This window comes from Bufo bufo, chromosome 4 (genome assembly GCF_905171765.1).
Source record: "Bufo bufo chromosome 4, aBufBuf1.1, whole genome shotgun sequence".
In the NCBI taxonomy this organism is placed as follows: domain Eukaryota; kingdom Metazoa; phylum Chordata; class Amphibia; order Anura; family Bufonidae; genus Bufo; species Bufo bufo.
The window spans coordinates 148,166,408-148,179,472 of record NC_053392.1 but is presented as its reverse complement, the minus strand read 5'-3'; the positions used below and the strand labels follow the sequence as shown (position 1 = coordinate 148,179,472).

At 48.3% G+C, this 13,065-nt stretch overlaps 1 protein-coding gene across 2 annotated transcripts in view; it reads right to left on the bottom strand.

The window, feature by feature from the left end:
- LOC120997761 (glutathione hydrolase-like YwrD proenzyme) overlaps window positions 1-13,065 on the bottom strand; it is a 139,755-nt gene that overhangs the window by 30,656 nt on the left and 96,034 nt on the right. The window lies entirely within an intron of this gene.

Genomic DNA, 13,065 nt, shown 5'->3' with positions numbered 1-13,065 from the left:
GTGATGGAAAAATGAATAAAGCAATCAAAGGAGGCAAGATGGACAATCACAATACATTAATACTGTATTTTTCACCCCATAAGACGCATTTCTCCCCCCTCCCGCATTTTTTCGTCTTATGGGGCGAATACTAATGAGCTGCTTCCATTATGGAAGCGCTCATTAGTACCGGAGGACCGGGAAGCGGTGAAGGATCTGTTCTCACCACTTCCTGGTCGTCGGCTGTGCAGGGCTGCACACAGCGTGAGTCGCTCTGTGACGTCACGCTGTACGCACCAGTTCAAAGAGCACAGCCGACAGCCGGATGAAGAGGATCGCGATGGTGAGGAGAGGTGGCGTCCAGGAGCAGGAGAGGTGAGTGATTGTTTTTATTTTTTCATCTTAAGCAATATGAGGCTGATAAAGAGGCAATGGGGGCTTATAAAGAGGCAATGGGGGCTTATAAAAAGGAAATGGGGGCTGATAGAGGCAATGGGGGCTGATAGAGGCAATGGGGGCTGATAAAGAGGCAATGGAGGCTTATAAAAAGGAAATGGGGGCTGATAAAGAGGCAATGCGGGCTTATAAAAAGGAAATGGGGGCTTAAAAAAGGCAATGGGGGCTGATTAAGAGGAAATAGGGCTGTTAAAGAAGCAATGGGGGGCTTATAAAGAGGCAATGGGGGCTGATATGAGACTAGGGCTAGCCAAAAGAGGCATGTGGGCTGATTTTAGACTGGGGGTCTGATCTGAGGTCTAAATGGGGTCTTATTTATATTGGGGCTCATATCTGAGGTTTGGCGGTCATTCACTTTGGGGTGTGAGCTGAGGTCTGATTGTGGGTCTGATCTGAGGTCTTATTGGGGTCTTATTAACATTGGGGGGCTGATTGAAGCTGTGATCTGAGGTCTGATTAGCATTGGGGGTCTGATTGCTGATCTGACCTGAGGTGTAATGAAAAATATTTTTTCTTATTGTCCCCTCTAAAACCTAGGTGCGTCTTATGGGCCGGTGCGTCTTATAGGGTGAAAAATACGGTAAGTGCCTTGTATTAACTTTCTCTACATCAGGGATGACCAACCTGTGGACCTCTAGCTGTTGCAAAACTACAACTCCCACCATGCCCTGCTGTAGGATGTCTGGGCATGCTGGGAGTTTTAGTTTTACAACAGCTGGAGGGCCGCAGGTTGAGCATCCCTGCTCTACATGATAAATGCCGTTTGCTTAAAGGGTTTCTGTCACTAGATTTAACCCTATTAAGCTATCAGCTAAAGCTAACTAGCCTATTCCTACTTTTATCTATGCCACCGTTACGCCAGAAATCTAACTTTTATAATATGCTAATTAGCCTCTAGGAGCAGGGGGGGCGTTGTTCCTGCTCCTAGAGGCTTCATTTCCCCACCTTTGTCGCCTCCCTCCAAGTCCGGATTGACAGGGCCCGGCAGCGCTCGCATCTGTCTGCCAGCCCTGTGCTCTGGTGAAATCTCACGGCGTTCAGCATTCAGCGCAGGCACGGTGAGGGGAACACGCTCGCAGGCTGCCAGGTTCCTCACCGCGCCTGCGCCGAATACTGAAAGACGCGAGATTTCACCAGTGCACAGGGCTGGCAGACAGATGCGAGCGCTGCCGGGCCCTGTCAATCAAGACTTGGAGGGAGGCGACAAAGGTGGGAGAACGGAGCCTCTAGGAGCTGGAACAACGCTTCTCCCCCTGCTCCTAGAGGCTAATTAGCATATTATAAAAGATAGATTTCTGGCGTAACTGGGGCATAGATAAAAGTAGGAATAGGCTAGTTAGGTTTAGCAAATCACTAATGTTAGCTAGCTTTATAGGGTTAAATCTGGTGACAGAAACCCTTTAAGTAAGAAAACCTCTTTAATCTTAAACTGTATTTTCACATTTCAGTATGACAGACCCCTGACTATGAGAATTGGATAACTGTTTCCATTGTTAAAATGATCATACATAAACTGCAATTTTAAAGTGCAATATAGCTGTAATGTACTTAACCCTTTCAGACCTGGAGGTTTTCTGGTTTTTGCGTTTACATTTTTCACTCTCAGCCTTTCTGGGGCCATAACTTTTTTATTTTTCCGTTCACATAGCCATATGAAGGCTTGTTTTTTGCAGGACAAGTTTCACTTTCAAATTTGATTTAAAGGGGTTGTCAAGGCTTTTATTATTGAAAACCTATCCTCAAGATAGGTCATCAATATCAGATCGGCGGGGGTCCGACATCCGGCACTCGCTCCGAGCAGTTGTATGAGGAACTCGAAGGCACAATGTGCTTGTGCCATCTCCCTTCTCTCTTCCTGTTCACCACTGCTTCCTGTTCATTGCCATAGACCGCAGCAACGGACAGGAAGAGAGAAGGGAGACGACACACGCTCACTGTGCGCTCCGTTTCCTCATACAGCTGCTCGGCGGATAGGTCATCAATAGTAAAAGCCAAGACAACCCCTTTAATATTGCATACGATATAGTGGGGAGCTGGAAAAAAATTCCAAATGGAGTGAAATTGGAAAAAAAAACACAATTCCGCAAAAGTTTTATGGGTTTGGTTTTTATGGTGTTCTCTATATGGTAAAACTGACCAGTGACTTTCATTCTCCAGGTCAGTACAATTACGGCAATATCACATATGTATAGTTTATCTTGCCTTTTTATACAAAAAAATAATTAATAAATGCCTTAAAGAAATATATTTTTTTATTTTGAAGTTATGTGTATGGAGCGATCTGTACTTTTCATTGATACAATTTTGATGAGTGTACGACTTTTTGATCACATAAAAATTTTTGTGGGAGGGATGTGACAAAAAAACATTGAATAGGCCATTTTGACTTTTTTCCATATGGTTAAAATATTTTTATAGAAAAATCACTAAAATAAAGGGGCCTAAATGGGAGGAAATGCTCAAAAACCCAAAACACTGTAGCGTGTTTATAACCAGGGGAGCAATTCCTCCGCATGTGATCCGTTGCTAGCAGCAATCCCCAGCAAAAAATGCATATAATGGAGGATGTCGGCAGCGGACCACATGCACCACAAAGGCATCCTACACAAGATGGAGTAGTGTGTGGATGAAAATATACAAATATATAAATCACTGCAAAAGGTGCACCACAATGATATGCAACTGACAATACTGGCTAATCCCTCAGGCTGATGTTAAAAACTGAGACTTTAGCCAATGTATTCCATTCAGGAACACAACGGAGCCCTTTTGCACCACCGCCAAGGTATCTCAGTGTGGCATGGGTCCTACCACTAGACTACCTATGGTGTGTGAACACGGTCTGAATAGTGCTAAGATCTAACTCACAGCCAAGCTCCCACATACCTCCATAGTGAGATCACTCATGCAGGTGGAGAAGGAATAGGGCTGCAAGCCCCACCTATAACAGGCCATGTGACACAGGCGACCAGGTGCACTAGAATGTTACTAGCAGTACGCAATGGCACATTCCATACAAAGAAAAATCACTAAAATAAAGTGGTCTAAATGGGAGGAAATGCTCACTCCTGACTGGAATACATTGGCTACACTATCTTGTGTAGGATGCCTTTGTGGTGCATGTGGTCTGCTGCAGACATCCTCCATTGTATGCATTTTTTGCTGGGGATTGCCGCTAGCAACGGACCACATGCGGAATGCGGAGGAATTGCTCCCCCGGTTATGAACACGCCACAGTGTTTGGGGTTTTTGAGCATTTTCTCCCATTTAGGCCACTTTATTTTAGTGATTTTTCTTTATATGTATGGAATGTGCCATTGCGCAATGCGGGTAACATTCTAGTGCACCTGGTAGCCTGTATCACATGGCCTGTTATAGGTGGGGCTTGCAGCCCTATCCATTCTCCCACTACATGAGTGATCTCACTATGGAGGTATTTGGGAGCTTGGCTGCGAGTTAGATCTTAGCACCATTCAGACCGTGTTCACACTCCATAGGTAGTCTAGTGGTAGGACCCATGCCCCACTGAGATACCTTGACAGTGGTGCAAAAGGGCTCCGTTGTGTTCCTGGCTGGAATACGTTGGCTAAACTCTCAGTTTTTAACATCAGCCTGAGGGATTAGCCAGTATTGTCAGTTGCATATCATTGTGGTGCACCTTTTGCAGTGATTTAAATATTTTCATACTTTAATAGTATGGCGTTTTCATGTGTGGCAATACCAATGGCGTGTATTTTTTATTTTTTTTATTTTTTCAATTTAGGGAAAGGGGGGCGATTAGAATTTTTTATTTTTCAAAACATCTATATATATATTTTTTTTTATAGTTTTTATACTTCCCATAGGGAACTATACCAAGCAATCATCAGATTGCTTCTTTTATAGACTCCAATGCATTAGCCTATGGGGAATATACTATGGGGCACATTTATTAAGACCGGAGTCTAAAATGCCCTGTGCTGGCAGAGGATCCGCCGAAGTTATGAAGAGGTGCAGGCCTCTCCATAACTTCGGCGCATCCAGCACCAGTTCTAAATGTAAGACAGCTTCCGAGCTGTCTTAAATTTAGACCTTTTTTTTACGCTTAAAACAAGCATCGAAAATGGTAAAGGAGACAGACCTTTCGGGCCCGTCCCTATCCCCACTCACGCCACACCCATAATTTTAGACCTGGCGTGAGCGGGGAGAAGTCGCCGATAGTGGCGCAACTAACCACTGCGCTGCCATCTGGGCCTGAAATACGGCTAATTTAGTAGTATTTCAGTATAGTAAATGACCCCCTATATTCCTATGAAGCCCTGCCACAGGCAGGGTCTCCATAGGAACTAATGTGTGGCAACCTCCTATTACATACACTACATCAGCTCTCCCAAACCTCGCTGGGGGGAGCTGGTGCTCTTCTGGGTTTTAGAGCATGTAGATGCTGTGGTCATGTTTGACCACGCTATTGCGGGCACCATCTTTAAGGTCCCGGCCAGCTCTGTACATATACGCCGCTGATCAGGAAGGGGTGAAAGGAGTTGGCCCTTCTGGGACATTGATAGTATATCACTGGGATTCACTCATCTCCAGAACTGAGCCCCCAAAGTGAACAGTGAGCAGCCGCGCATGCGCTTCCACCCTCCGTTCACCACTATGGGAGTTCTGAAAACAGCTGATAACTGGGACAGCTATTACCAGCAGTCCCATAGTGGTGAACGGAGAGGTAGCTGCACTTATGTGGTGTGCTCTCCATCCATTGCTATAGGACTTTCAAAAACAGCCAAGCGCTAGAGAACAAAGTGCATGTGTGGCGTGCATTCCTTTACTACTTCCAGTGCCCTGTTTTGGAGATAGGAGCGGGTCCCAGAGGTGTGAACCACACCTATCTGACACTTATAGCATATCCTACCAATATTCTGTCAATGTCCCAGATAGGCCCACCCCTTTAAATAGGAAAACAGCTATAAAAAAAGATGGCTATAAACATCTAAAACCTGAAACCTTAAAAGAAATGTGTCATTTGGCTATAATGACAAGTGACAACATGGGACTTGGAGACATAGGTACACCTTTAGTGCTTAAAAAGTGAACAATGTCTTTAATATGAGGAAAATGTGATCACAGCAGTTCTCTAGTATAGTTATTTTACTAGAATCTCTCTCTTCAACAGCAGAAGTCATCTAAAATATACAACAGCATGGTGGCGAGTGCCATTGGAATATTTTCCATCATTTACAGCACATTAATTGTGTCTGTGGCACAGTAGCTTATTCCCTAGACTTCCCTCTTCCATTTCCATATTGTTCCTGCTCATAAGAGGAGCTAATGTTATAGTACAAGTATATCTGCTCTTTAGCATACTGTACAGCTGCATGGTGTAAGATGACCACCAGAGCAGGATGTACATTTATGAAATAATGTTACTATTACCTCTTTTGTATTGTAAATCATCAAATACATACTTGAGGGAACGTTGGGCGTGTGGAATTTGTACTGAGAATGGCGCATTACACGCCAATCATAGTAAATTTCCCAATTATCTTGTCTGAATATAACTAGCACTTGTTCGGAGTCTACACTATAATCTTTACAGAGTACACTGTGGTAAAATACTAATTGTTAAAACTGCCCCTGCTAATTATAATCTTATTGCCTGAACATCCAGAGAGTAAACTTCATTCTTCATCTGCTATCAGACTTCTTATGTAGCTTGCATGAAATCCTTGAAGGTCAGCTCTTTCCACCTATTGTAGGAAGGCGCAAGGGTCCGTCATTGACGGAAGGTATGTGTCACCGAGATTCCTGACCTCAGTGAGGTAAGAGCCGGTAATTTTATGTGTCAGCGGCAGCTGGCTGACATGGTTTTGCTATTTAGTATGTCTGTAAAGCTGATCCGGGCCGGCTCTTACTGGGAGCAGCCAAAGTGCAGGGTGGGTGTGTAGTGGCCTCACGGACTAAGCGTGGGCACTACACGAGGGTCAATTGGGGTGTGCGTGACTTCTCTTCACTAGGGACAGAAGTGTTATTTCCAATTGTGTATATTTTATGTAAATTTTAAAGTATTGTTTTTGTATTATGTAATGTTTTTCCCTGTTTTATGTAGCATCAGGCCTAGGCCCTGTAGTTAGTCATCCCAGACGCTAGAGGGAGCTAGAGTACCCCGAGTATAAGTGTTCAGGCCCCAGACAGGGAAGGGTTGTTGAAAGTCAGGAGTCTGCAAAGACAAGCTGGAAGGCACCAGTCAGGGCCTTCTCCTGACATGCAACTAGACAGCCCAGGCTTCTAGTTGCCACCAGGAGACTAGTAGAGGGATCCTAGTCTACCTCCTGATTCACAGAGCCATGTTAGCTCAGAAGATCTATCCCAGGGGAAGAGGGTACCTCCTGGAAGCAACCCTGTAGTTTCCACAAAGTCTAGCAGAGCCAACATGTCCGGCTAATACAAGTAAGCTGAAGGGCAGAGAGACTAAAGGTATGGAGCAAGAATGAGCACCTAAGGAGGATTATTTTCCAAGGATAAAAGCCTACAATAAGGTATCTGGGCCTTGGGATTAAAGCCAGACAGGAGTCCGAAAGGGACAGTGTACACTAATCTCCGAGGAGTCTGTACAGCCTGATTCTGCGCATGTGGATGTTTACCCTCGGTGTATCTTGCCTAACCACCATATACCTGCCATAATTGTGTGACCTGCTTGTGAAGTGTACTTGACATGTGGAACTGAGTTGCCAGCTAACTGTACAAAGTGGAATTTACTACAGTAAAGTAAAGTTTGGTTCACCCTGCCATCTGTGTTCCTTGCTTATTAAAACCTTCCACCGGTGTGCCACCGTTACCGGCACTGGCGTCACGAACCTTAAAGGGACCTTGCCCCAGGCACATAAAACACCTGCAACAACCAGGGCACCTCAACCACCACCAGGCCTGGTCCCTAAATACAGAGTGTGCCCCAGAGGACTTTTGTGCCAGCCTCTCCTTCACTGCTGTATGCCTGCCCAGGGGTTTCCATATATAACTGTGAGTGACCCTCGCTTGCCATTGACCGTGACCTCACAATCGCATTACCCTGCAGGTCTGGCGTACCGCATAAATTGGCGTCACGAACAGGATACGGAACATATCCGCGCCATTGTTGGATTACAAAACTGTGTGCTGAAAATCATCTTAAAGTGACCAAGCCCTAAATGGTTTTATTCAAAATTACTGGGCCAAAGGACTGTCCTAAGTAGCGGTGTGAAAATAGTGTTTTCTGGACTGTTTGCTGCTTGTTTAAGCCACCGCTTGCTGTCAGTGAATAGACAGCGTTTCTACTAAAGATGGCCGCTGAGCTTGCTTGAGATTACTGCTGCGTCATCTTCATCCTGAATTGGCGGTAAAAGTTGGCGCCTCTTTGCTGAGAAGAGCGGGAAAAAGCTCAATATTGGCGCCACCGCCTGTCTGGACATTTGCATGTCGGCCAGAATGGACTCCGCCTTCCCCATACTGGAGTACCTGGGGGGCGGCCTCCCAGTGCAATGGGAGGTTCTGGCTGAACTTATTGGCGCCACCTTGTCGCTCTCCAGAGAAGGATCGAGCATGTTGGAGAGTGAAGACTGCTCTGCTGGGATGTCCGCGCCTGATTTCCTGAACATGACTGATATTGGTGTAGAGCCAGGAGAGGCTCCACCGGCCTACTCTCCGGGACCGGAGAGACCCGCCTGCCCGCCACCGGGGAAAGAACCAGAGAACTACTACGGCTCCTGGAGAGACTTCTTTCAGCCCTCTTTCAAGTGGTCAGCATTAATGGCAGAGGTCCGGGAGGCCGTTATAAAGAGGAATACGAAAACAAAAATCTACTATGAAGAACTGACCAAGTCTATTCACGAGCGCCACACCAATACCCAACCCCGCCTGGAAAGGAGAAAGGGGTTGGTTTTGTCCTTCGATAAGACCCGTGGCTACGGGTTCATACAGGACTATGTTACTGGCAGAGACTTATACGTCAACCGGAGGTCTGTCAAGAGAGGTTACCTCCCTGAGCATCTGCATAACCTCTGCGAGGGGGAGGAGGTAGAATTCACCCCTGCCGAGAGCCTGCGAGGCCCATATGCAACTGCCGTTACCCGTCCCAGGAAGGAACCGGAGGACTGGGAGGCAGATGAGGACTACTCTGGCTGCGAGTGCAAACCTGAGCGCTCTCCAGAACCGGCCCATCACGCATTCCAAGAGCGGGGCTCTTTCATTGGTCCTAATGTGTTTTGGCAGCCAACTGTGTTGGAAAAATGGGTGAGTCCCTATCCGTCCCCCGAGCTGCCTCGCCGGGAGAAAACCATCCAGGACATGGAGAGTCTAAAAGGACTTCGCGTTACCCTGGAGAATATCCGGAATTGTAGGAGACCAGATGCGCCACCGGAGCCTGCAGCGGCCACGTCCGATGCATCTTGCACTGTACCTGCGCCGGCGGCGACAGCAGCGGACAGCGATTCTGAGACCGAAAGCATAGGTGACCAGATCGTCCGTCTGGAAGAAAAGTTGCGGGAGCTGCGCAAGATTGCCACCGCCAGGATCCAGACGCCGCCTAGGAAGGACGAGGTAAGGGTGCCTGTCACCACCCGTAGACCACCTTCTACCACCTCCGCACCGTCGGTGCTCCCCAGACGGCCCTCTAACTCTATGACTTGCTGCGCAGAGTCAGTCATTCCACAGCCCACCGGACCGCTTGCGGCGGCGGTATCAAGTCCACCACAGCCTACAATAATTATGCCTGGACCGGTGCGGTCCTCAAATGTCCTTACCCCTAGGCCTACGGGGCCGATACCTATAAGGGGTCCTTTCATGCTGCAACTGCCCCCTAACACTGTAATGTGGGCACATCCACCTGTAGAGGATTATTACAGGTCTTATTTGCCAGCAGAGCCGGGCAACTATGATACGCCCTTGTGAATTAGCCTGCTAGGCCTTTGATTTATCTTGCCAAGGGATGATTTTTGAAAATTTAACCCTTCCAGGACAGGAGTCCTTTGTTTCTGGTCCTTTGTTGCTGCTGCCAGTTCACCCACGGCTCAGTGGTAGTGGTCATCCACTGAAATAATAAAGTCAGCAAAGCCATGTTTGTTTCCAGGACCTCCTGCCTGCTTCCGCCATCACTCACCAAGTTGTGCCTGTTCCGTTGTTGCACCTTTTACCCTTAACCCCCTTTTCAGGTTGATCAGGGGTATTACTGCACTTGTTTTTTTAGCTGTCATTTTTATTGTGCAACGGAACTCCAAGGATACGTGCCCAGTGATAGACTCAAAAGTACCTGAGCCTCTGAGATCTTTGTTTTTAAGGATACGTGCCCAGTGATAGACTCAAAAGTACCTGAGCCTCTGAGATCTTTGTTTTTAAGGAAATGTGCCCAGAGATGGACTCCACTGCACGAGAGCCTCTGTGATTTATAAGAAAGGAACCTGGGTACGGACTCATATTGTTCTTTGAGCCTCCAAGAACTTTTAATTTGTTTCACCTTGTTTTGTTGTTCTCCTAAGGACAATTGCACATATGGACTATCCTGGTAGTAATGTTACGCTGTGCCAGGTCAGCGCCCCTGTTCCCTCATACGATCCTGAGAGAAGAGAACGACGCCCCTTTTCACCGAACTTGTTCCTAAGCCAGTTGGAACTGCCTGATATGTGCATATATTATGCTTCTGCAAATGTAGATGTGTTTCCTGCTTTGCTGTTTGGTCTCTTTTTCAGGTGCAGTATCCAGCTGGACAGGGCCCCTCCATGTTGCGCCGAGGTCGGGCAACGTTAAAGCGTGGGGGTATGTAGTGGCCTCACGGACTAAGCGTGGGCACTACACGAGGGTCAATTGGGGTGTGCGTGACTTCTCTTCACTAGGGACAGAAGTGTTATTTCCAATTGTGTATATTTTATGTAAATTTTAAAGTATTGTTTTTGTATTATGTAATGTTTTTCCCTGTTTTATGTAGCATCAGGCCTAGGCCCTGTAGTTAGTCATCCCAGACGCTAGAGGGAGCTAGAGTACCCCGAGTATAAGTGTTCAGGCCCCAGACAGGGAAGGGTTGTTGAAAGTCAGGAGTCTGCAAAGACAAGCTGGAAGGCACCAGTCAGGGCCTTCTCCTGACATGCAACTAGACAGCCCAGGCTTCTAGTTGCCACCAGGAGACTAGTAGAGGGATCCTAGTCTACCTCCTGATCCACAGAGCCATGTTAGCTCAGAAGATCTATCCCAGGGGAAGAGGGTACCTCCTGGAAGCAACCCTGTAGTTTCCACAAAGTCTAGCAGAGCCAACATGTCCGGCTAATACAAGTAAGCTGAAGGGCAGAGAGACTAAAGGTATGGAGCAAGAATGAGCACCTAAGGAGGATTATTTTCCAAGGATAAAAGCCTACAATAAGGTATCTGGGCCTTGGGATTAAAGCCAGACAGGAGTCCGAAAGGGACAGTGTACACTAATCTCCGAGGAGTCTGTACAGCCTGATTCTGCGCATGTGGATGTTTACCCTCTGTGTATCTTGCCTAACCACCATATACCTGCCATAATTGTGTGACCTGCTTGTGAAGTGTACTTGACATGTGGAACTGAGTTGCCAGCTAACTGTACAAAGTGGAATTTACTACAGTAAAGTAAAGTTTGGTTCACCCTGCCATCTGTGTTCCTTGCTTATTAAAACCTTCCACCGATGTGCCACCGTTACCGGCACTGGCGTCACGAACCTTAAAGGGACCTTGCCCCAGGCACATAAAACACCTGCAACAACCAGGGCACCTCAACCACCACCAGGCCTGGTCCCTAAATACAGAGTGTGCCCCAGAGGACTTTTGTGCCAGCCTCTCCTTCACTGCTGTATGCCTGCCCAGGGGTTTCCATATATAACTGTGAGTGACCCTCGCTTGCCATTGACCGTGACCTCACAATCGCATTACCCTGCAGGTCTGGCGTACCGCAGGTGGCTTCTCCCCAATTTACTCCTCTCTGACAGTAAAGCTCTGTCAGTCTCTGTGTTGGGACCTGGGAGTTTGGGCCTGGGTAAAGGCCTGCTACCTTGTTGGCGTGAGAGCAGGTGGTTTCTGCTATGTCCAAGGACTTCTGCATTGCTGCATGGTGTGAACAAACACCAGACTCAAGGTGACCGTTTTCCTTGAAACTGACTTTTTGTTTTGCTTATCCTTATATGTGAATAAACACAGAACTGTTTGAGGCCTCTTTCACACTTGCGTTGTCCGGATCCGGCGTGTACTCCACTTGCCGGAATTACACGCCGGATCCGGAAAAACGCAAGTGTACTGTAAGCATTTGAAGACGGAGCCGTCTTCAAAATGCTTTCAGTGTTACTATGGCAGCCAGGACGCTATTAAAGTCCTGGTTGCCATAGTAGGAGCGGGGAGCGGGGGAGCGGTATACTTACAGTCCGTGCGGCTCCCGGGGCGCTTCAGAATGACGTCAGAGCGCCCCATGCGCATGGATGACGTGTCCATGTGATCACGTGATCCATGCGCTTGGGGCGCCCTGACGTCACTCTGGAGCGCCCGGGGAGCCGCACGGACGGTAAGTATGCTGCTCCCCCGCTCCCCGCTACACTTTACCATGGCTGCCAGGACTTTAGCGTCCCGGCAGCCATGGTAACCACTCTGAAAAAGCTAAATGTCGGGTCCGGCAATGCGCCGAAACGACGTTTAGCTTAAGGCCGGATCCGGATCAATGCCTTTCAATGGGCATTAATTCCGGATCCGGCCTTGCGGCAAGTCTTCAGGATTTTTGGCCGGAGCAAAAAGCGCAGCATGCTGCGGTATTTTCTCCGGCCAAAAAACGTTCCGTTCCGGAACTGAAGACATCCTGATGCATCCTGAACGGATTTCTCTCCATTCAGAATGCATTAGGATAAAACTGATCAGGATTCTTCCGGCATAGAGCCCCGACGACGGAACTCTATGCCGGAAGAAAAGAACGCAGGTGTGAAAGAGCCCTAAGTTAAAGGGGTTGTCCCACTTTGCTTTTTCAATCTTACCAGCAGTAAATGTCCTGATAACTTCCTGGTTTGGCTCAGGCAGTTGAGTGAAGGCCGGCCACGCCTCCTCATGACTCACCCTGAGAGCTCAGTCCTTGCGTGCTCGTTCAAGTGAGGCCGGACGAAGCGGCACGCTTCAGGGGAGGCCGGCATGAGGGGTTTTGTGAGCAAGGGTCAGGGAAGGTAAGGGTTAAGTGGATGAGTGCAGGAAAAGGGGGGAGGAGCTAGAAAGGGGCGGGGAGCGGCAGGCTGAAGTAGTGGTGAGGCAGGTCAGCGCCCGCCATTTTAGGAGCAGAGAGCCAGCATCTGGCAGAGAGCCAACATCTTCTGAACTGCAGCATCGGATTCAGCAATGGCAGAAGCAGTGGAGGTGATGCTGCGGCGCTTGAGGGAAGCGGCGGACACCAGGGGCAGCGACTGGCTGGAGCAGCAGGTGACCGCATTGCTAGGGGGGGCGGAGGTGGGTACGTCTAGCCCTACTCCAGCAGCTACACGGCCGCGGCGGGTACGGCCGCCGGCGCGCCTGAGCCCTGATTTACCCCCCCGGGTCCGGCGCCGTGTCAGGAGCCCCACAAGGGACCCTCCACGCCGGGAGCATTCTAAGGCTACTGCGACCTCCCGGCGTGGGAGGAATCCATATGTCCGGCGGGACCCTCCA